Source organism: Manis javanica, chromosome 2 (genome assembly GCF_040802235.1).
Source record: "Manis javanica isolate MJ-LG chromosome 2, MJ_LKY, whole genome shotgun sequence".
Lineage (NCBI taxonomy): Eukaryota > Metazoa > Chordata > Mammalia > Pholidota > Manidae > Manis > Manis javanica.
The window spans coordinates 63,078,852-63,100,040 of NC_133157.1; the positions used below are offsets into that span (position 1 = coordinate 63,078,852).

Here is a 21,189-nt window from a genome sequence, read left to right on the forward strand (position 1 = left end):
ATTTTGTATTTTTCACTTGTTTGAATTGTAAATGTCAGCAGTGGTATAAAGAGCTTTTTTTGGATGACATAACAAAGAGTTTACACTACTTTTCTAAAATATTTTGAGATAATGCTTAGTGTTATTGGGAACTGTCAGTACCAAAAGTCCAGAAATTCTTTGGAAAGTTAGGAACTTGTTCTTTCTAACTCTTAAGCATCTAGAACTTTTTTAGGAATCTCATGTTCTGATATTTAAGAAAGTAACTTTTTTGTGATTCTGCATGTACATGTTTTCTCATATAACAACATGGTTTTGATGTACTGTATTCTGGGACTACCCCCCAAAAATGAAACTTCTAAATTTGAAGACAGATTTTTTTTTCTGAAGTTTTTCACTTGTTTGCTTTTGTTTTTCACTGTAGGGAGTCATGATGAAAATCTATGTGTAGAAGCACTTTCTCTTCTGGCTTGCATTATGCTTCCACAGTAATGTTGAATATGAAAGTTAATTTTCACTTACACATTTCACTTAACAATTAACTTTTGTATTATTTACTATAAAGGATTAATTTCTCAAATGTATTTTTCTATCTTGTTGATTTCATATTGCTAAATTTTGATAGCGGTTGATCACATTGAGAGCAGTAAGATCTGTTTATATCCCCCCAACCTGTAGTGCATGACAAGTCAACCAAAGGCTGCACTGGATTTTAACTTTGAACTATGAACGTGAAATTATAAATATTATTTCAATGGAATATAATTTACATAAGAAAACAAACTTTTGCCACTTTAAAATTACTTTATTAGTAACTTATATTTACAAATATGCATAAAGGCATACCTGGTGAGATCTTAGATGCAGTCCTCCTTAATGAAAATAAAAACTAAACGAAATAATCCCAAAATAAAAATATATAAAATAAAGACTGGAGTTTTCAGGGGGTGGAAATCAATGGAAAATCTTCTTTAGAACAGGAACTGGACTACATAGTCCTGTTCCTCCTCAAGATTTGTCTTTTCATTGATGTCTATCACTAATTAATGCTGCTACCACCAAAAATTTGGTCTCAGACATGAGCTGCTCCTCCATTAACAATCTGGCCCAAAGTTGACTATGATCCTTTCTTTAATATCAGAAAACAGAGCCAAGACTGAAATACTCAAAATTTTTTTTATTAAAGATAGAAGGAGAACCACACAAAAACAAAATGAGTCAGAAAATATGGCTTTTCCTCTCGGTTTGCAGGCCCATTCCAATTCTGTGGAAGCCTAGTTAGGTAGGGTAAAAGTAAGTCCGATAAAACTCTATCTCAGGGGTCTGACACAGTAGCTGAGTATTTCTTACTCACCTGAGGCTCTTTCTACTTTGTACCTCAGCCATCTTCCATACACATTCCAAGTCTTGCTTGTTTGGCTGTATTATGACAGATGAGGAAAAAGATTTGGAGACTTTTCCCTGTGTGCTGGAGGCTTGGTGTGAGGAAGCAGTTATGACCATGAGCAGTTGTTGTGATGGAAAAGTGCTGGAGACAAAGGCAGGGCTCCAAGGCTGCCCTGTACCCTTGAAGGTAAATGAGGCCCATGGCTGGAGGGAGGACCAACTCCACCCCACATTGGGCTATTTGACTTCACATTCTCATCATGCCTTAAAACCTAGCAAGGTGTCCTAGTGAAATCTGTGGTCTTGACTAACAGCTTCTAACATCTTTCTCTACCTTCCTCTCCTAGAAGTGCTGTAATTAGCTCACAAAAAGGCTAAGCCATATCTTTTCTTTGTTTCTGCACTGTGAAGTTGTTTGGGTGAATATTCGTATTTTGTCACTCTATACTGTTCTTTCTGTTTAAAAAAAAAAGCTTGACTGATGATGGGCCGGATTAAATCTGGAAGAAAATGAGATGAAATTTCTTTATGCTCCTTCTGACCATTTTTTAAGGACGGTAAAATCAGTTTGCTGCCTCCTGAGGTGTGGGTGGAAGAACAAGCAGGGCCTGGAATCACTCACAAGCTGCTCTCATTGCATATGTATCTGCTTCTTGCTTCAGTCCTCTGGGGCTAGAGGCACCTGTCAGAGCAAGACTAATGGCTAATTTTTTCAAGACTAGTTGGAACTAGAGAACACACTCCCTTCCCAGTAGTGTATTTTTAGTTTATTTTCCACTCTGTTTTTCCTTCCTTGGAAGCTTGAGAGGTTCTTATTGGTAGGCTGAAATAAAATCCTAAAACTTGCCATTTGATACAATTGACCGAAAACATCTTTGACCCAGTCATGGCTACTCTAATACAGTCACCTAAGATTAAAGTCAAAGGGAACAACTATTTTCTTAGATTCCACTAAAACCTCAAAACAGACTAGAAAAAGGATAAGACATAATAGTTCATGAAGATCAAACTGGATACAAAAATAGGAATGAGCTAAGAAAAACCTTTTACTTAAGTAACTGTATATAATATGACTATCTTGAAAATGGCAGTATGATAATGACTAACAGAAGCAAACAGATAGTTTACTACATAAAGTATAAAGAAACAGAAAAATAGTATTTTACCTATATCTCACACTGTCTAGGTGAGAATATTCTCATTTTAATAAACTGATCCCAGATTTTACTGAAGAAATATTCTTAAAGGGCAAAAGAATAACACAACAACCCACATTTAGTTGGCATGAATTTCCTTGGTTCAATACCCAGTGCCCCTAATTACTGCTCTGTAGCGACTTGATGGACAGTAATAGTTAACTAAACAAATGTCTATTGAAATTCTACTTTTGTAGTGGATAACTGCTCCTCGACGTTGAGGAGCTTCTCAACCACTGGGAGAGACAGATAAATAAAAGATTATATGACAGAGGGATGAGGCTATGATGATGTAAACACCAATGCATATGGAGAGCTATCTTAAATCAGCCTGCAGAATTAATGAAGGCCAATGGTGTTTAACAAGCTCAAACTCTACAGACAGCCTGGGTTTAATTCCCCACTCCATAATTTAATTGTATGACCTTGTGCAAACTGATTCATCTATAAACATCATTTTCTTTATTGGTAAAATGAGGAAAATAGAGGCACCATTCCTGATGAGGTTTAAATGAGATAATGTATGAAAGCATTGTCATAGTGCTTGTAGATTATAAATGCTCAATTTATGTTGGCAATTACTATTTAACAAAAAGATACTTGATAGGAGCTTATGGGATAAGTGGGAGTCAGAGATTAGGGAAGAGGAAGATAGCATTTCAGGGAGAGGCAATGACATGGGATATACTGAGATACATGAAGCAGCATAACATCTCTGGGGAACATCAAGTGGTTCATACCTATTCAACTTTAATTTACTTTCATAAAACCAAACAGGTCCTCATATTTGGCATGTAAATAACAAGTCTCCTGCAAACATTTGTGACGCACCTCAGGAATTTCTTCAAATGTACTTTCCTCCCAACACTCCCACTCCTTGGCTCAGCTAGTTTCTGAATTCAGTTTGGCTCCCTATTGTAGTCTCTGCCCTTAATCTAACTCTGACTTGGACTGTTTACTGCAGACCTCACCATGACTCAAGAGGACACAGGTCCTGGTGTTTGTCTCCTGGCTCTATGAACTACCATCACAGTCAAGTATGCTTGAACTCCAGCCATCCTTCTGGACATTCCCCAGCTGAGCCTGCCACTGATCCTGCACCACAAGACAAGAAGGATGAATGGACAATTTTCTAGGGAGTTAGGCCTATGCCAAATTATAATGAACTGTTTGTTCAGTTTAGGAATCTGGACATTTCCCTAAAAACTATGAAGAACCACTGAGGAAGTTTAAATGGAAAGACATGATAGATTTCTATTTTAAGATCACTCTAGTAATAGTTTCAAGATCAAATATAGGAAACAACCAATGAGAGTGTCTGCTCAGGTAATCCCAGTAAGATGAGACCAGTTTTAAAACAGTGGCAATGGGGAAGGAGGAAAAAGAGTAAGTGTGAAAAAGATAATAGAATGTCTGGACTGGGTGACTCATTAGTTCTGGGAAGTAAGTAATAGAAAGGAGTCTAAGAGTACTACTAACAGACTTCTAGCTCAGGCAGCTGGAAGGGTGGTGGTGCCATTCACCAAGAAAAGGAATACTGGATAAAAAATCAAATTTATGATAAAAAAATAAGGTGTTTGTGGGACTCTAAGTAGAGATGTCCTTCCTCAGAGAAGGATGGGCTTCCTCAACATTCAAATTCTTAAATGAACTTGTGGAAAGGTATGTGTTTTATGAAGACAATGATTCTTGTTTTCAGACTAGGTATATCTCTTGTATTATAAATGAGTAATTCCTCCATTCTAGAAATCAGTTCTGGTGACTTTGGATACATGACTGAATCATAGAGAGCCTCATTATCATTGGATTAATTGATTGAACCAGTCCAAAAGGTTCAGCAGTCATAAACTTTACCTTTTGTTATGTTAATAGGCATATCTTTAAAGCAATTTTTTAAAGTCTAGATTCATTATTAATTCAGGTTAGCCTGCTCATCTATTTGGGGAAAAAAGGATTTGTGTTCATTCAACTTATCCAATGGTCAGTACTCTGGAGGGGCAGCATAGTGAATTATGGGTCTTTGACTGGGTATGTATCTTGACCCTGATGTAGGAAAAATTATTTAAGCTCTCTGGGCCTCATTTTTCTTGATATGTAAAAATGGGAATTAAAGTAATACCTATCTTTTATGGTTGTTATGAGGATTGAGTGAATTCACAGTTCAGTGACTGGCACAAAGAAAACAATAAATGCTACCTATCATTATTATCCAAGATAATACAGCAAAATTCCATTGAAAAGCATCTCATTTTACTAATGCAGTTTTAGTTTCACTTAAGGTAAATCATATCCCTCATCAACACAGGCATAAAACATGGCAAATGTATGTGCTCCATTGATTTTTTTAAAAAATCATTATTTTTGACTAAAGATGAATGATGAGCATTATATATACATATATATATATATATATATATATATATACACACACATTCACATTAATAACAGTATATATGTTGATAGATATAAACATAAGAGAAACATTGCCACAAGTGTGGTTACAGTGAACATATGTTAAGAATATTTAAACAATACATAGCACAAAGATTTCACAGCACAGAGTCCAAAATACTTTGTAAGTCTAAATTTTTTTCTAATCCCTTAAAAAAATTCAGTAATAGTTCAAAATCTTTCCCACAGTCTTCAGGAATTAGTTTGCCATGCTTAACTTCATTAGAAAGAAATATGGGCCATCCGTGGTGAAACACAACTACATTAATAAAGATTAATAAAGTCTGGTTGTATGGAGAAAATTTGCCTTAATGAAAATTTGTATTTCATCACAAATTTACTAGTTAGAATTTTTATGTAAGGTTCAGATTTTATACAAACTCAAGTTCTAGAATTTCAATTACAATCTTCTTCTACCAACTTTTACCAATAAAAAGTAGAATGTAGAATTTTAAACATCTATTAAAATTATAAAAATTCAAAAACCAAACTGCATTGAAATATGTATGTATCTATTCAGGAGCTCAAACACTATGCTACTATTTCAGTTTATTTCACCAAAGACCAAGTAACCCATTTTAAATTATAAATTCATGGCAAAATCACTGCATTGCTTAAAGTTGAGTGGTCAACTTTAAAGTAGGCAATGCCTTAAACTTTACAAACTGATAATCCTTTTAAAGATCATTATAGATCAAACACTGAAGCCCAGAGAGATGAAGTGATTTCCTCAAAATAACACTGTAATAAAACTAATTCTAAAACCCAAATTCAAAGTCAATTGAGTGAATTCTTGTGAAGCTAAATCACCATGAGAAAGCTGCACAGATAACATGCAACTTTCTTAATAGGAAGTACAACAGATTTCAACTAATTTGGAGGCCATTAGTAATAAGGTAAATTTAGGATCATCTAACACTAGTATCACATTAATGTGAGAAGAAAGGTATGTTTGGATGATGATAGTAACCACTTTCCTTCCTTTAAAAGCTCCCATTTGCATACTTCAAAAATGGAAAAGAAAAAAATTTTTTAATTATACAGCCTCCAAGTTCATATAAAAACGCACTGAAAATTCACAAAATACACACACCCATGAAGGAGATAAACAACAGCACAATAGGAAATTAGAGATCAAGAACATTTTCATATTTTGGTGGGAAAAAATTTATGAAACCAGTAGACCAATTTGTGGGGAGTTGTAAAATTGCAAACTATGAACATTAAGGAACAGCATTTCAAAGGAACAAAAGATAGACTTTGGTGATTTTTTTAAATAAGGTATCATTGATATACAATTTTATGTTCAGGTTTCATGTAAGCAACATTGTGGTTACTACATTCCCCCTATTATCAAGTCCCCACCACATACCCCATTACAGTCTCTGTCCATCAGCATAGTAAGAAGTTATAGAGTCACTACTGGTTTTCTCTGTGCTATACTTCCTTCCCCGCACCTCCCTATACTATGAGGGCTAATCATAATGCCTCTTAACCCCCTTATCCCTCCCTTCCCAAAATCCTCAGAGTCCCATTCCCTTTGGTAACTCTTAGTCCATTCTTAGGTTCTGTGGGTCTGCTGCTGTTTTGTTCCTTCAGTTTTGCTTTTTTGTTTTACTCCACAGATGAGTGAAATCATTTGGTACTTGTCTTTCTCTGCCTGGCTTATTTCACTGAGCATAATACCCTCTAGCTACATCCATCTTGTTGCAAATGGTAGGATTTGTTTTCTTCTTATGGCTGAATAGTATTCCATTGTGTATATGTACCACATCTTCTTTATCCATTCATCTACTGATGGACACAGGTTGCTTCCATATCTTGGCTATTGTAAATAGTGCTGCGATAAATATAGGGGTGCATATGTCTTTTTGAAACTGGGCTCCTGTTTTCTTAGGGTAAATTCCTAGGAGTGGAAATCCAGGGTCAAATGGTGTTTCTAATTTTAATTTTTTTGAGGAACCTCCTTACTGCTTTCCACAATGGTTGAACTAGTTTATACTCCCAGCAGCAATGTAGGAGTGTTCCCCTTTCTCCACATCCTTGCCAGCATTTGTTGTTATTTGTCTTTTGGATGGTGACCATCCTAACTGGTGTGAGGTGATATCTCACTGTGATTTTAATTTGCATTTCTCATATGATAAGCAATGTGGAGCATCTTTTCATATGCCTGTTGGCCATCGAATTTCTTCTTTGGAGAAGTGTCTGTTGAGATCCTCTGCCCATTTTTTAACTGGCTTACTTGCTTTTTGGTTGCTAAGGCATGTGAGCTCTTTATATATTTTACATGTTGAATCCTTATTGGATATGTAATTTATAAATATATACTCCCATACTGTAGAATGCCTTTTGTTCTACTGATGGTGTCCTTTGCTGTACAGGAGCCTTTTAATTTGATATAGTCTCACTTGTTCATTTTTGCTTTTGTTTCCCTTTCCTGAGGAGATGTGTTCAGGAAAAAGTTACACATGTTTATATTCAATAGAATTTTGCCTAAGTTTTCTTCTAAGATTTTTATGGTTTCATGACTTACATTCAGTTCATTGATCCATGTCAAGTTTGTGTATGGAGTTAGACAATAATCCAGTTTCATTCTCTTACATGTAGCTGTCCAGTTTTGCCAACACCAGCTGTTGAAGAGGCTGTCATTTCCCCATTGTATATTCATGGCTCCTTTATCATATATTAATTGGCCATATATGCTTGGGTTCATATCTGGGCTCTCTATTCTGTTCCATTGATGTATGGGTCTGTTCTTGTACCAGTGCCAAATTGTCTTAATTACTGTGGCTTTGTAGTAGAGCTTGAAGTCAGGGAGCATAATCCCCCTGCTTTATTCTTCCTTCTCAGGATTGTTTTGGCTATTTGGGGTCTTTTGTGGTTCCATATGAATTTTAGAACTATTTGCTCTGGTTTGTTGAAGAATGCTGTTGGTATTTTGATAGGGATTGCACTGAATCTGTAGATTGATTTAGGCTGGATGGCCATTTTGACAATATTAATTCTTCCTATCCATGAGCACAGGATGTATTTCCATTTATTGGTATCTTCTTTAATTTCTCTCATGAGTGTCTTGCAGTTTTCAGAATATAGGTCTTTCACTTCCTTGGTTAGGTTTATTCCTAGGTATTTTATTCTTCTTAATGCAATTGTGAATGTAACTGTTTTCCTGATTTCTCTTTCTGCTAGTTCATCATTAATGCAGATTTCTGTGTATTAATTTTGTATCCTGCTACTTTGCTGAATTCAGATGTTAGTTCTAATAGTTTTGGAGTGGATTCTCTGGGGTTTTTTATGTACAATATCATGTCATTTGCAAACAGGGACAGTTTAACGTCTTCATTACCACTCTGGATGCCTTTTATTTCTTTGTGTTGTCTGATTGCCATGGCTAGGACCTCTGGTACTATGTTGAATAAAAGCAGGGAGAGTGGGCATCCTTGTCTTGTTCCCAATCTTAGAGGAAAAGTTTTCAGCTTTTCACTGTTATGTATGATGTTGGCTGTGGGTTTCTCATATATGGCCTTTATTATGTTGAGGTGCTTGCCCTCTATACACATTTTGTTGAGGGTTTTTATCATGAATGGCTGTTGAATTTTGTCAAATGCTTTTTCAGCATCTATGGAGATGATCATGTGATTTTTGTCCTTATTATTGATATAGTTAATGATGTTGATGGATTTTTGAATATTGTACCATCCTTGCATCCCTGGGATGAATGCCACGTGATCATGATCCTCTTGATATGTTTTTGAAATCGGTTTGCTGTATTTTGTTGAGTATTTTTGCATCTATGTTCTTCAGGGATATTGGTTTGTAATTTTCTTTTTTTTTGTGCTGTCTTTGCCTGGTTTTGGTATTAAAGTGATGCTGGCTTCACAGAATGAGTTTGGAAGTATTCCCTCCTCTTCTATTTTCTGGGAAACTTTAAGGAGAATGGGTATTATATGTTCTCTAAATGTCTGATAAAATTCAGCGGTGAATCCATCTGGTATGAAGGTTTTGCTCTTGGGTAGTTTTTTGATTACCAGTTCAATTTCATTGTTGGTAATTGGTCTGTTCAGATTTTCTGTTTCTTCTTGGGTCAGTCTTGGAAGATTGTATTTTTCTACAAAGTTGTCCATTTCTTCTAGGTTATTCAGTTTGTTAGCATATACTTTTACATAGAATTCTCCAATAATTCTTCATATTTCTGTGGTATCCATAGTGATTTTTTCTTTATTTCTGATTCTGCTTATGTGTGTAGATTCTTTTTATTCTTGATAAATCTGGCTAGGAGTGTGTCTATTTTGTGTATTTTCTCAAAGAGCCAGCTCTTGGTTTCATTAATTTTTTCTATTGTTTTATTTTTCTCAATTTTATTTATTTCATCACTGATCTTTATTATGTCCCTCCTTCTGCTGACTTTGGGCCTCATTTGTTATTCTTTTTCCAGTTTCAATAATTGTGATTTTATACTGTTCATTTGGGATTGTTCTTCCTCTTTGAAATAGGCCAGGACTGCTATATACTTTCCTCTTATTACAGCCTTCGCTATGTCTCACAGAAGTTAGGGTGTTGTGCTGTTGTTTTCATTTGTCTCCATATATTACTTGATCTCTGTTTTAATTTGGTCATTAATCCATTGATTATTTAGGAGCATGTTGTTAAGCCTCCATGTGTTTGTCACCCTTTTTGTTTTGTTTTTACAGTTTATTTCCAGTTTTATACCTTTGTGATCTGAGAAGTTGGTTGGTAGAATTTCAATCTTTTTGAATTTACTGAGGCTCTTTTTGTGGCCTAGTATGTGGTCTATTATGGAAAATGTTGCATGTGCACTTGAGAAGAATGTGTATCCTGTTGCTTTTGGGTGGAGTGTTCTATAGATGTCTGTTAGGTCCATCTGTTCTAATGTGTTGTTCAGTGTCTCCTTACTTATTTTCTGTCTGGTTGATGTGTCCTTTGGAGTGACTGGTGTGGAAGTCTCCTAAAATGAATGCTTTGCATTCTATTTCCCCCTTTATTTCTGTTAGTATTTGTTTCACATATGTAGGTGCTCCTGTGTTCAGTATATAGTTATTTATAATGGTTATACCCTCTTGTTGGACTGACTCCTTTATCACTATGATGTCCTTCTTTGTCTCTTGTTGCTTGCTTTGTTTTGAATTCCATTTTGTCTGATACAAGTACTGCAACTCCTGCTTTTTTCTCCCTATTGTTTGCATGAAATATCTTTTTCCATCCCTTCCCTTTTAGTCTCTGTTTGTCTTGGGTTTGAAGTGAGTCTCTTCTGGGCAGCATATAGATGGGTCTTGCTTTTTTATCCAATCTGTAACTCTGTGTCTTTTGATTGGTGCATTCATTCTATTTACATTTAGGGTGATTATCAATAGATATGTACATATTGCCATTGCAGGCTATGTTTTCATGGTTAACAAAGGTTCAAGGGCTGCTTCTTTACTATCTAGCTGTCTACCTTAACTTACTTATTATGCTATTATAAACACTGTCTGAGGATTCATTTTTCTCTCTCTCCCCACTGTTTATATGTTAGGTGTCATATTCTGTATTTGTGTATCCCTTGACTGACTTAAAGGGTAGGTGATTTAATTTTGCATTTCGTTATTATTTAGTTGGTCTACTTCCTTTGCTGCGGTTTTATTTTCTCTGGTTCTAGCTATTTAGCCTTAGGCACACTTCCATATAGAGCAGTCCTTTTAAAATACACTTGTAGAAATGCTTTGAGGCAGGCAAATTTCCTCAACTTTTGCGTATCTGGAAATTGTTAAATCTCTCCTTCAAATTTAAATGGTAATCTTGGTAGATAGAGTATTCTTTGTTCAAGGCCCTTCTGTTTCATTGCATTGTATATATCATGTTACTCCCTTCTGGCCTTTAAGCTTTCTGATGATAGCCTGATGGGTTTTCCTTTTTAGGTAATCTTTTTTCTCTCTCTGGCTACTTCTAATACTCTATCCTTGTCTTTGATCTTTGCCATTTTAATTATTATATGTCTTGGTGTTGTCCTCCTTGGGTCCCTTGTGTTGGGAGATCTGTAGACTTCCATGGCCTGAGAGACTATTTCCTTCCCAGATTGGGGAAGTTTTCAGCAATTATTTCTTCAAAGCCATTCTCTATCCCTTTTTCTCTCTCTTCTTCTTCTGGTACCCCTATAATGCGAATATTGTTCCATTTGGACTGGTCACACAGTTCTCTTAATATTCTTTCATTCCTAGAGAACCCTTTTTCTCTCTCTGCCTCAGCTCTCTGTATTCCTGTTTTCTAATTCTATTCCACTTACTGTCACTTCTAATACATCTAATCTGCTTTTAAATCCCTCCATTATTTGTTTCATTTCAGTTGTCTCCCTCCTGAATTTGTCCCCAGGCTCTTGAATATTTTTCTGTAGCTCCATTAGCATGCTTATGACTTTTAGTTTGAATTCTCTTTCAGGAAGAGTGGTGACTTCAATCTCACCAAGCCCTCTTTCTGGTGTTTGAGGGATTTTGGATTGAACAAGGTTCTTTTGCCTTTATATAGTCCTGGAGCAATGGGAGTGGTCATAGACAAGTGGCATGAGTACCAGCTGGGGGGGACAAAGTCCCTTCCTTCTTGCCGGTTGCAATGCCTGTCTCCACTGTCTGTGCCAGTGCAGGGAGTGGCCTCTGGGTTAATCCCCTAAATTGCCATGGATGAGGCAGCCCTCAGTATTGCCTTGCACAATAGCAGGTGTTGGAGGTGAACAGTGCAAGATCTGCTGCGAGGACAAAACCATTTCATGCTTCCTGGCCTCACTGCCTGCCTCCACTGTCTGTGTGAGTCAACTGCATGCAGGCAGTGGCCTCTGGTTTAATCCCCTAAATTGCTGTGGATGGGGTAGCCTTCATGATCACCTAGGGTGAAGGCGGAGGTTGCTGGCACATGGCACAGGTGTTTGCAGGGAAGACAAAGCCCTTTCGTGCTTCCCGGTTGCTGTGCCTGTGTCCACTGTCTAGGCTGGTTAGCCGCACACCAGGAGAAGCCTCTGCATTAAGTTGTGTAGTTGCTGTAGGAAGGCCTGCCCTCTGGCTGGTCTGCAGCAATGGCAGGGACAGCAGGTTTGTGTGCAGGTGCTGGCTGGAAGGAAGGAGCGGCGGGCTGCTTATTACAGTGAGGGACTTTGGGGCTGTGTTGCCAACCATGAGGATAGGGCCTGAAAGTTCCCAACCTACTGAAACCCTTGCCCCTTTATCAGCCTTCTGACTGTTGAGAAGTCTTTTAAAGTACCAGCTTTTCTTTTGTTCCAGGGCAGCGGTTGTGGGAACCTGTTCACAGTCTTAGTTTGTGACTTTGGTTTTCAGCCCCTCTAATCTGCAGAGCACCATGCAGTGTTGGTCTGTGTTCCTGGGGTAGATCTCTAGGGTTGAGTATTTAGCAGTCCTGTGCTTCCACTCCCTTCCTGCTCTGATTCTCTTCCTCCCGCCGATGAGCTGGGGTGGGGGCAGTGCTCGGGTCCCGCCGGGCCATGGCTTTTTACTTTACCCTTTTCCGTGAGATGTCAACGTCTCCCAGATGTAGACTGGCTGGTGTACTCTTACTTCTGGTCACTCATTTAGCAACAGTTGTATTTGCTGTATTTCCAAAATATATGTGGTTTTGGCAGGAGATTTCCACCTCACTTCTCATGCCACCATCTTTTCTCCTCTTCTGACTTTGGTGATTTTTTTAAAATACAGTTTAAAAATTTTTTGTGCTTTTATTTCTATTCCCTTCCTAGTTTTTGACACAAACTCACTACTGCTAATATTTGTCAACATGGTACTTAACCCATTCTCTCTTTTTTCATACAAAGGAAAGTATACAAAGTGAGACTTAAATTTTTTTAAAAAGAGTTTTCCATTATTTTTCTGTTTTATAATCTCAGATGTGAATTTAGTGAAACAAAACAAAACACAAAAATCAAGCATTCATATACTAATTCCTTAAGCAAACAAAAAACATTTTAAAACCTAAACTCAAATTCATTTTGATCTACCTTAAGCTCAGGACACCCAGGGCTATTTATTGTGCACTGGCTGTCTGAGGATTAGGTAAAGGTTAGGATTGAGAGTGAAGAGAGCTACTCTTCTTTCTTCTGTTCGCAAATTCATCATTATCCAATGACCAGAGGAAAATAGTATTCAGAAACTAAGATGAAAGGCAAAGTAGAGAAAATATTAAAATGAAAACTCCAGTCATCAATAGTCATTGAAAATGATGATCACATAAACAAAACTGGAACAGGACCCTCTTTTTTCCAAGACCCCATGCCCACCAGCCTTCTGTTGTCTACTTTGCCTTCTCTCTTATATGACTTTTTTCTTCTATTTAATTCACATTTCCATCAAGTGTATAGCCTTCAGGTCTTGGCTTTGTGGAGGGGTTTCAGATGATAACTTCTCTCCTCATGAGTTCTCCAAGGCTTTGTCTCAAGCCTCCAAGAGACCATTAAAATTAAAAATCTCAAATTCTAGCTTACTAAGGAACAGTAGATTTCTCTCTTTAGCACTGGCTTATTTTTTGGGTCTGGGTTTTTGTTCTTTTATAAGTCTTTGAGAATTTCCCTTATTTTCTTGCCAGTTCAGCAATGCATTTAATAAGCTGTTTTAAAATACTTTCTCCAGAAATTTTAGGTGTTTGCTGAAGGAGGTTTATTCAGCATAACTAACCCACCATATAATCAGAAATGGAAATAACAGACAATGTAAAATTATAATGTAATTTGAAAAATGGGAGTCAGGAGGAGAAAAACAGGATGAAGGAAGGGAAAACAGGATAATTTTTCATCTTTCATTGTAGAGTGCCAATAGACACTATTTAAATTTGAACTACAGAGTCACATAAATACTGCGATTACCAGAGGAACTGAAACCAAAAATTGTTAACAGTGCTTATCTCTGAGACCTGAGTGGGAGGGGGATGTTAGAAGAGGAAGTCTTTTACTTTCTGAAAAGATAGAATTAAAATTGTTTTTTTTCACAGCCAACATGATCATCTACATAGAAAATCTGATAGAACTGACAGAGAAGCTATTAGGACTAATATAGGACTTTAACAAGGTATCAGAATATAAGATCAATATAAAAATCAGTTATGTTTCTTTAACTAGCAATAAACAAAAGGAATTTAAGAATAATATCATTTACAATAGTGTCATAATTATAATATATTTAGGGCTAAATCTGGCAAAAGACATGAAAGACCTGGATACTGAAAACAAAAAAACTTTACTCACAGAAGAATACCTAAATAGAAGGAGAAATAAATCTCTTTCATGGGTCAGAAGACTATTACTTTTAAGATATCAGTTCTTACCAGATTGACCTGTAGATTCCATATATTACCAATTGAAACCTCAGTAAGCCTTTTTGTAGATGACAAACTGATTCTAAAATTCATATGGAAATGCAAAGGACCTGAACTATTCAAAACAACTTCGAAAATAGAGGACTAATACTACCTGATTTAAATTTATTATGAAGTTACAGCAATCAAGATAATGTGGTATTGGAGTAGGGATAGACACACATATCAATGGAACAGTATAAAGAATCCCAAAACAGACCCACACTGTACAGACGATTGGTTTTCACAAAGGTAGAAAGGTGATTTGGTGAATAGACTTTTTAAAATAACAGAGTTGGAACAGTTGGATATCTATATGAGGTTGTGAACTTCAAACTTTACCTCACATCCTACACAACAATTAATCCAAATTTCTCACAGATCTAAACTTAAGAGCTAAAATAACATTTTGTTAATAAAATTAAGGAGAAAAATCAAATGACTTTAGGTTAGGCAAAGACTCCTTAAATACAAAAAAAAAAGGCACAAACAATAAAATACAATACTGATACATTAGACTTTATCAAAATTAAAACCTTTTGTTCTTTGAAGGATACTTTTAAGGAAATGAAAATCCCAGCCATGCACTTGGAGAAATACTTGCAAAATATTTTGTTAGATACCTAACAAAGACTTGTATTCCAAATATGTGAAGAATACTTATGACTCAATAAGAAGGCAGACAATTCAAAAATGGACAAAACATAAACAGAGAATTCACAAAATATATATGAATGGGCAGTAAGCACTTGAAAAGATGCTCATTACTAGTCATTAGGGAAATACAAATCAAAACTACACTGAGATATTACTACATACCCATTGGAACAGATGAAATTAAGAAATATTTTAACCCTTTCCAAAAGGGTTGACAAGGATGTGAGAACTCATATACATTTCTGGTGATATAAAATGATAAAGGCATTTAGGAAAGCATTCCAGCAATTTCTTACAAAGTAAAAACACATATTTAATCATGACATAGAAATTTCACTCTAAGTGTCTACTGAAGTCAAATGAAAACACTGGTCCACAATAACACTTATACACAAACTCTTAATGCAGCATTATTTATAATAAAAATCAGAAAACAAATTGTGGTATATCTGTACAATGGAACACTACTTAGCAATAAAAGTAAATTTTACTGATATACACAAAATATGGATATGAATCTCAAAAATATCCTGCTAAGTAAAGAAGCCAGACCAGAAACAAACAAATATTAAATATTGTATGTTTTCATGTGTAAGACATTCTAGTAAAGGGAAAAATACAGCAATAATGGATCAAAGTTTTCCTGAGGCCAGGGTAGGGGTGAGGTAGGGGATGAGAGAAGACTCCAAAGAATCTCAAGGGAATTTGATGGTAAATAGAAATATTCAATAGCTTGATTGTGGGTGGTCAAAGGACTGCATGCATTTCTAAAACTTATCTAATTGTATACTTACTACTGGTGGATTTTATTCTATGTGAATTTTTCTTCAATGAAATTGTTTTTAATAAGGAATATGCACTTATTTCTACCCCAAGAAGGCACAATACTGATTGTAAATGTACTTTTTAAATGCTTTGTTAGCTGGAAAAATTGATGAGAAGGAGTAGAAATTAAAAATCACAGTAGGTACAAGGACAGATTCATTTCAAAATCCCATCCTAATAAAGCTGTTCTTGAGAATCAGAACTATTTATAGCGGAAAGCAAACTGTGTGAGAGATATCACAGGTCCTCTGCCTTCTGGGTTCTGCCTTCAGAACTTCTCACTACAAGTGGATAAACGGTTCCCTTATTTACTGCCTTATTTCTTTACAGAATTATAGCACACTAATATCCTGTGAGTAGAGATCCAGTGACCTTTCTGAAGCCTTTTATGTGGCCAGATGGGAAGGGAATAGAACAATCTCCACTGGTCCAGTTTTTTCCTCTTTCCAAACATTAAAAAAAAAAATCAAGATGCCCTTAAAATCCTTTATTCTCCAGTTTCTCTAAGAAAGGGGTTAACAAAGCCCAGTTAACACTCTTAAAGCTCTCCTGCTGCTAAAGGAGTGCAAACGAGACTGTCACCATAAGGACTGACTCCTGACTTCGAGCTGAGCCTTTCTCAAGAGAAATCTGACATTTCAGTGCAGAAGTTGCCCCTGGATTTCACCAAAGATTATCCCAGCTGGGGTTCTGAGGACTGGCAGAATATGGCCAAGGGAAATCCCCTTTGTGGCACAAATGTAAAACACCTCCTTCTCGTCCTTTGGGGCTGATCACAGGTGGATAATTAGGGAGCGAATGCATTTTAGATTCATAGAGCTTCACAAAAGGCTCTCCAAAGTAAAGTTTTTAAAAATTAAGTTTAGAAAGAGACACATTGGAGATAAAACAAATACAAAACTGTGGCTAATTTTAGGTTAAAATAGGTAATGAGAACAGCATTACAGGTATAAAACTTTATCAAAGTTTTTCATTTAGTTTGCTCTCCGTACAGCCTTGGTAGACTGTGGACTACTGTTACAAAATCAAATAAGATTCTTGTCTTCAGGCTGTAGCTTTCAAAAATAATCCTGTTCCCCTTAGAGGGGATGGGTAGGGGTAGGATCAGACTAGAAGGAGGTAGCTCCACATAATGGTTAAGAGTGCAGACTATGGAGTCAGATTCTCTTAGTCTGATTTAAATCCTAAATGCTACAAGGTTCTGTTCCCTTATGAAGGCTAATAATAGTATCTGCATTCAGATTTGTTACAGAATTAAGTAAAATAATACAAGTAAAAGACTGAGAAGAGTACACAGCAAATGGTTGTATTAATTAGGATTCATTTCAGCTGCGAGACAGAAAACAAGATGGCTGTTTTGGGTTTTTTTTTCTCACGTAAATATAGATAGTGCTGGCAGTACAAGAGCTTCATAATCACTAGGGACTTAGTCTACTATTCTGGTGCCCCATGTGCTTAGCTTAGTCCAAGTTTGTGGCATCCCTGTTCTAAGCAGCAGGATGGAGCAGGGGATGAAAAGGATAAACAGGCAAAGGACACAATCAAGGTGCCTCTTAAGGATGATTTTTTTGGAAGGGGCCCCATGAGCTTTCTTTTGAATACATGATCAGAGTCACAACTCTCCATCCAGCTTCAAGCGAGAGAAGGGAAAAGGAAGTCTGGGAAGGTCATTTTAGGGAAAAGGCCGAGCAAAAACAGGAGTAATTCTGTTGTCATAGAGGAAGAGGAACAGATAACTAGTAATCTCTTTGGCAGTGCTCCATACATGTTAGTGTTTGTTTACTTTGTTGCCTAGATAACTCACAGCCAAATCTATAGACCTGATCATTCTTCCTAGCTCATGTGGGGTTTTTTTTGTGTGTGCCTCTGTCTACTTTAATTTGCCAATGAAATTTGTACATTTATAAAACTGCTCATTTAAAAATTTCCCTGTCTTCCTACCTTTCAAAAGTTCTTCTCAGAGTAAGTGTAATACTATCCTTTTCTTATATTCATAATATATCCATAATCTTGAGATCTTCTTTTCTAATTTTTATAGGTCTTTCTTTTTCAACTAGTATGTTATGGGCTGAATCATGTTCTCCTCCCTCCCCCAAGTTCATATGTTGAAATCTTAACTCCCAGTACGTCAGAATATCACTGTATTTGGAGATGGGCTCTTTAAAGAGGTAATTTAGTTAATGAGTTAATGAGGTAAAACGAGTTCATTAGGGTGAGCCTAAATCCAGTATGACTGGTATCCTTATAAAAAGACATGGTTAGAACATAAACACACACAGAGGAAAGACCTTGTGAAGATACAAAGAGAACGTGGCCATCTACAAGCCAAGGAGAGAGGGCCCAGAAGCCAACTCTACTAACATCTTGAACTTTGGGCTCCAGAATTTTGGGGAAATAAATTTCTGTTCAGCCACCCAGTGTGTGGTGCTTTGTTATGGCAGCCCTAGCAAAGTAAACAGTCTGTGATCTTATTTGGTGTGATCAAAGTCCCAAGAAGAAACAGATGACACACTAGAAAGAGGGCAATCTGAGGAGAGTTAAAGTGCAGAGGACCTATTTATTAAGACGTGGGTGTAGGGAAACCAGAAAGGATGGTGCATTAATCTAGGAAGCAGTGGAACTGTTACCACCCCTAAACCTAAAGGTGAGAGGGGAAGTTTTTATCAGAATCTTTCGTCAAAGGATTCAGCTATTTTGAAAGCAATTTTGCAGGGAGGGAAAGAGGGTAATAAATACCTTGATCTTGCCTTCCTCTTTCCATGACTCCAGTCTCCTGCCAGTGTTGCCCAGTGGCAGAAACTAACCGGCTACCAGAAGGTGTGGGAATGCAGAATGCAGTGATGTGGGCCATGAAGATCAGCCTTCTAGAAAGCAGGGTGAAGAAGAGTGGAGCGAGTGAATCTGAAGAAACAAATGGAAGATAACTAGCACAGGAAGGAACTTTGACTTTTAGTTATTTTTGGTCTTTCTCTCTTCCTTGTTCCCTACTTCTCCTCAACCCCAATGGACCCCTAATAATTGCTATAGCATATGCAGCAGGTCCTCAACAACTATCTGGGAATTGAGTATTTTTCATGTTCAGTAATTTTTGAGTGCTGTCAACTTTCCTTTCTACTAGTTTTAATGTCCTCTGACTATTCCTAGTTACAGCCTTAATCCAAGGCTTAACTCTATCTTGCCTCTGGACTACTACTTCCCTCATAGTGTCCTGTTGGTTCATTCTCCACAAATGAAAAAACAAGCAAAGCAAATCCACCCATAAAACCACACTTATAAAAAGACTACAGTAACCTTCTCAGTTGATTATACTTTCTCCTTCATGTTGTTTCATTATGGTTGACATCAGATTAAGATTGTGGATTTAGTAAGGTTGCTGTCAACTTCCTTTCCAAAAGTGGTACCACTTCCAGCCTACCTTCTCTGTCTCTGACAAGTATTATCTCTTTTGAAGTCTACGATAAACTTAGGGTATTTCTTTTTCCAAAGTGGCTGTCAAATATAGTAATATGGCTTTTTCGAGATGCTAAAAAGTTGTAATGTTTTGCTTATACAACTAAGTTAACTTAAAACTATTCTTATAAGAATTACTCTTACTTATATTGGATACTTCCTTAGTTTACTCTCAGCATTCAGAATGCCTATTCAGAAAAGCTCTCTTTTTAGATCTACTTATTTATGCATCATTCAGTTCTACCCTCTCTGTGGCTGATTACTTAGAAGCTCATGTATTTTCTGGCTTTTCTAGAAAGACAGCGCTTTGTGTTACGTTGTTGGATCATTGAATCAGTGCTGACTTGAAAGAAAATGACTTGGTTGTTTTATGCAATTTTATTTTTTATCTTTTTGGTTTGATTTCAGAAAGAATTTATTTCAAACATTATTCACTTTAAAAAACAGGCATATTTAATCCTATGAAAAATCCCTTGTCAGCGACTTTCACATATCATTTAAAATTATTCACATTAACATTTCTCATCTTTCATTAATATTCAATACAAATTAGTGTTCTTTCTTTAAGGGTTATTTCTTCTGGGTGAAGAATGATATCACATTTAACAAGAAGTCTATAATTACTGTGTCACACATTTGAACCTACAAATAGGGTATCCCTGTAAAGAAAATTCAATTGTCTTTGTTTTTTATAATGTGTAGTTTTATAATGAAGTAAAGATTATAGTGCCAAAATAGGGTTCTGAGTTCAAGTATACTTAAGATACCTTAGAAAAGAACTTTTGTATTTCTTCATTATTACTATTTTTTTCTGATCTTTGTGAAAATAGTATCCAAAGTTCACTGTAAGGTTACCTCAGTGGATTTCTATATTTTCTGGTTAATTAACACCCCACTCCTCATGGGGTGAAGGATAAACAAACAAACAAATTGTCCTAAATTCGGTGTTCCTACTATGTCTCAGGGCCATTTTACTAATCAAGCACTGTTCAGGTCCTCTAAGAATGTCTTTCAAGGTTCTCTAAAAACGCTGGGGATCTGGGAAAAAAGTTGACTTCAAAATATGAAAAGAAAGCTGCAAACCAAAATGAACAAATAATTATATGTATATAAAATTACCATATGTCAGTTGTAAACTCAATTATTAGTTATGTATATTTTATGTCGTATATGGATGCATTTTAGTATGTCTGATATGTGCGACTAGAGTTCTCCAAAACCAAGTTCTAATCAATACTTTCACATTAAGCCACATGTATGAAAGTCTTAAAAATGGCCTTAATCTCTTTTATGGAAGAAAGTACAAGATAAAATTTCAAACAGTGCTTAGAGGCAAGTGTTTTAAATATTCCACTGTACAGTATTTATCTTTCTGTTAACTATCCCTCAAAACAAAAATGTTAATAAGCAAAACAAAAATTTTAGGGAGTGAAAATATTCCATGCCTATAAATTCTCTATTTTTGAAAACAAAACAAAAGGTATCAAAAGAGAGAAATACACGTACTTTGGATCAGTGATCTTTATTTTTCGTTAGTGGCTGAATTAAATTGGTAACAAAAAAAGGGTGAAAAAGTCCATCATGTGCTTTAACAGCTGACATATGTTTTCAAAAACAATTTATTGCAGGCTTTATAATGTATTGTGATGTTATTTGCGGGGAGGGGGAGATGATGTGTTCCAGTGGGAAGATATTTTAAGTATACTTAAAATAGGAATAATTTGGTAGATACTTTTTTTCAGACTGTATGTTAGATTAAAGGAGAAAAAAAGAAGGAGAAAGGAGAGAGAGAAAGAGCCATCTTAAGAAGAACTTTGGCAGTTAAAGATTTTGGATCAAATAAAATAACCTTTTTGATAAATCATTTTTTATGATAGAGTAAAAATACTTTGCAGCATATATC

At 36.1% G+C, this 21,189-nt stretch overlaps 1 long non-coding RNA gene across 1 annotated transcript in view; it reads right to left on the minus strand.

Annotated features, from left to right (window-relative positions):
• LOC140847693 (uncharacterized) overlaps positions 1–21,189 on the minus strand; it is an 86,486-nt gene that overhangs the window by 59,987 nt on the left and 5,310 nt on the right. Inside the window, exon 2 of the long non-coding RNA XR_012127741.1 lies at positions 18,573–18,737. This is a non-coding gene — a long non-coding RNA (uncharacterized lncRNA). The remainder of the gene's footprint in view (positions 1–18,572; positions 18,738–21,189) is intronic.